This window comes from Hemibagrus wyckioides, linkage group LG16, assembly GCF_019097595.1.
Source record: "Hemibagrus wyckioides isolate EC202008001 linkage group LG16, SWU_Hwy_1.0, whole genome shotgun sequence".
Classification (NCBI taxonomy): domain Eukaryota; kingdom Metazoa; phylum Chordata; class Actinopteri; order Siluriformes; family Bagridae; genus Hemibagrus; species Hemibagrus wyckioides.
Window position 1 is genome coordinate 16,283,106 of NC_080725.1, and position 3,607 is coordinate 16,286,712.

Here is a 3,607-nt window from a genome sequence, read left to right on the forward strand (position 1 = left end):
CTAATGGGATACAGGTGACACAATCAGGATAGGAACAATAGGAAGGGCGTAACAAAAGACACACAAAGAAGCAGGCTTCCAAGGTTCACCTGCCAGCGCCTTCTCTGGGCCTGGCAGGGAACTGTCCAGCTGTTCCTGACAATAACCATGTGTAACACCCTCACCGCCTGATGAGGACAGATATTAATCATTAAATCAGAAAGACACATCAGACTCTGAGCTGCTGCTTTCCTCAGAATGGTTTTATTATTTGAATTATTCACATTATTTACATGAATCAATCGGCAATTTACATATTTGCCGATAAAACTTACACGAAAAGAGTTGAAAGAAGAATAAAGAAAAAACCTTACACATTAACCAATATTCTTTAAAAATAATACACATATATCTCCACTCTTTTTTTTACATTAATGTATCTATCCCCTGTTTCTTGCTTATAACAACTTGGGTTCTCACCAGTGTATTTACGTTGTGTTGGTGTGATTATGGAGAAAGGAAGAGGCCAGTTGTGGCTGTGTAAAACACACAGCAGCTCTCTTTTATTTGGATAGGTTTCTCTTCAAAGCAGGCACAATGAGATGAGTAGGCAGACATCCTTTCCAAAAGCAAACAGGTAAATAGGTTCCTTGCAGCTCTAATATGTTGGTGCATGGTACACCTCACCACAACTCACTTTTTTAAAAAGGACAAGACAACACGTGGTAGGTTCATGGTCTAATTCTTGGCCAGTGTTCTGTATGAAAACTGCCTAAACATTTGAAGGCCATTCCTTCGAGGTATTCCAGCTGATGCATTATAAACACTTGCACTTCAGATATGTTGATTCTCTTACCTTTCATTAATTTTAGAACTTCCTGTGATCATGCAGACTTGATAGAGTAGCACAAACATAACATGATAATATAAAAAAAAATACCATTGAAATTATAGCAGGTTTAACATAATCAAGAGAAATAATATATTTGCTATAAAATGGATCTACTCACGCCATTCACAAAGAGAAATACAAGGTAATGTGACAATATCAGTAACTAGTGCAGCACGCTTACACAGAAACAGCAATCATTGCCAGCCAAAGTTATTATGAGCAAAGTCACACAATGAACCAGAAATCATCAGAAGCCTCTGGTTGGACAAAGCCCCATAATTTGCAGAGACCCTAGTTTTATCAAAGTCCAAAACGGAACAGAAGAAGAAAAAAGCTTCAACACTTCACCAGATTAACAAACAGAAGCCTTTATTATTATTATTATTATTATTATTATTAAGGCCATTGGTTCATGCTCTGCCTGAGGGGCATTGTTGGTGTAAACAAAAACTGTGCCTAGCAGAGGATGGTTTCGATCCATCGACCTCTGGGTTATGGGCCCAGCACGCTTCCGCTGCGCCACTCTGCTCAATGCACACCCCAGATGGGACTCGAACCCACATGCTGAAGTTGGAGGACCACTGCCTGGCTGATGGACCATCATGGAGGGTGGAGTGCTGCTGGGCTGGGGAGTGCTGGTGGCTGAGGGTCCAGGGTCCACAAATGTGGGTTCGGTGTGGGGACCATGCTTGATAGAAGTGCTGGGCTCGATGGGAACAGCGCCAGCTTGTGCAAGTATGCCTAAAACAACATGATGAATAAAATATACATTAACAGTCTACATATATGGCAGAAAAATTTAAGCAATGGGTAAAGAGTTTAGGTGAGATATTTCAGATATAATATACTGAGACATTTTCATGCCAAAGTCTCCTCAGTAACTTGAGTTGGAGAATCTGGAAAAAAGTGATGAGTGTCCACAGGCCTGCATTGGACATTTACTTATCTGTAACATAAAAAAAAGACTGTCAGTTTGCTCATGACCTATAGATTACATGGTATGGCTTTATGTCTTTTCTGTACATACCCTCTGGTGAGGAGCAGGTCTGTCGCCAGCTGCAGAGGGCCACACACCTGTGCTGGAAAACTGCCATGGCCTTACGAGATTTTTGAGGCTTCAGTAGTAGTAGAAAATCTGTTGAAAATCAACAGCCTGGCTCGCAGTCACACTCTAATTCATCCCAAAGGTGTTCTATCAGGTTGCGGTCAGGACTCTGTCCAGGCCAGTCAGGTTTCTCCACACCAAACGTGCTCATTCATCTTTGTGGACCTTGCTAGTTGGAACAGGAAGGAGCCATCCCCAAACTGTTCTCAGAAAGTTGGGTGCATGAATTGGAATGCTGAAGCATTAAGAGTTCCTTTCACTGGAACTAAGGGGCCAAGCACAACCCCTGAAAAACAACACCTGAATACAATGATTTGGAGGGGTGTCCCAAAACTTTAGGCACTATAGTGTACATGAATCAGTAAATAAGCTTTGCATTTGTGAAGTATGAACGGGGCAAAGCAGCTGTGACATATGCTGACATTTGGTTTGTTACAATAACACAGCATTCAGTGATATTTTACTTATCGCACAGCCTGAACAATTTGAGCAAAACAGAATCTACAGGATTAATGACAGATATATGGCACATATGTACAAATTAATTCATAAACAAACAACAACAACAAAAAAAACATCTAAAATCAGAATTCTGATTAAAGAAAGGTATGGGAACATTACTATAACATTAGTTTGTAGTTTTAAAAAATAATTCCCATTTGGAAAAATTCCTGTGATAAGAGCCTGAAAAAAGTTCTGGAAACAGCTGGACCTACTGTAAAAGCAACTTTGGTGAATATTTGTTGTCAGCAGTAACAAAACGTTTTAAGGACAGTTTGTTAACAACCAGATGTTATGTGTGTGTGTGTGTGTGTGTGTGTGTGCATGGTGTCCTCACATCACATCCCATTCAGGATGTATTCCTTCCTCTTGTTCAATGTTACCAGATTTGACTTCGGTTGGATTTACCACGAACTTGGCCAACTTTTTCTCAGTGCCAAGAGACTTCTTACTGTCACCACTATGATGTGGCCATATTAATAGTTTTACATACACACACACACACACACACACACACATATATATAATATATATATATATATATATACACTATATTGCCAAAAGTATTCGCTCACCTACCTTGACTCGCATATGAACTTAAGTGACATCCCATTCCTAATCCATAGGGTTCAGTATGACGTCGGTCCACCCTTTGCAGCTATAACAGCTTCAACTCTTCTGGGAAGGCTGTCCACAAGGTTTAGGAGTGTTTATGGGAATTTTTGACCATTCTTCCAGAAGCGCGTTTGTGAGGTCACACACTGATGTTGGACGAGAAGGTCTGGCTCTCAGTCTCCGCTCTAATTCATCCCAAAGGTGTTCTATCGGGTTGAGGTCAGGACTCTGTGCAGGCCAGTCAAGTTCATCCACACCAGACTCTGTCATCCATGTCTTTATGGACCTTGCTTTGTGCACTGGTGCACAGTCATGTTGGAAGAGGAAGGGGCCAGCTCCAAACTGTTCCCACAAAGTTGGGAGCATGGAATTGTCCAAAATGTCTTGGTATGCTGAAGCATTCAGAGTTCCTTTCACTGGAACTAAGGGGCCAAGCCCAGCTCCTGAAAAACAACCCCACACCATAATCCCCCCTCCACCAAACTTTACACTTGGCACAATGCAGTCAGACAAGT

General features: G+C 41.3%; 1 non-coding gene across 1 annotated transcript; it reads right to left on the reverse strand.

Annotated features, from left to right (window-relative positions):
- Nucleotides 1-1,328: 1,328 nt before the first annotated feature.
- trnam-cau (transfer RNA methionine (anticodon CAU)) lies at nt 1,329-1,400 on the reverse strand. Its single transcript has one exon. It is a non-coding gene; the product is annotated as a tRNA-Met (tRNA).
- Between the last annotated feature and the right edge of the window lie 2,207 nt (nt 1,401-3,607).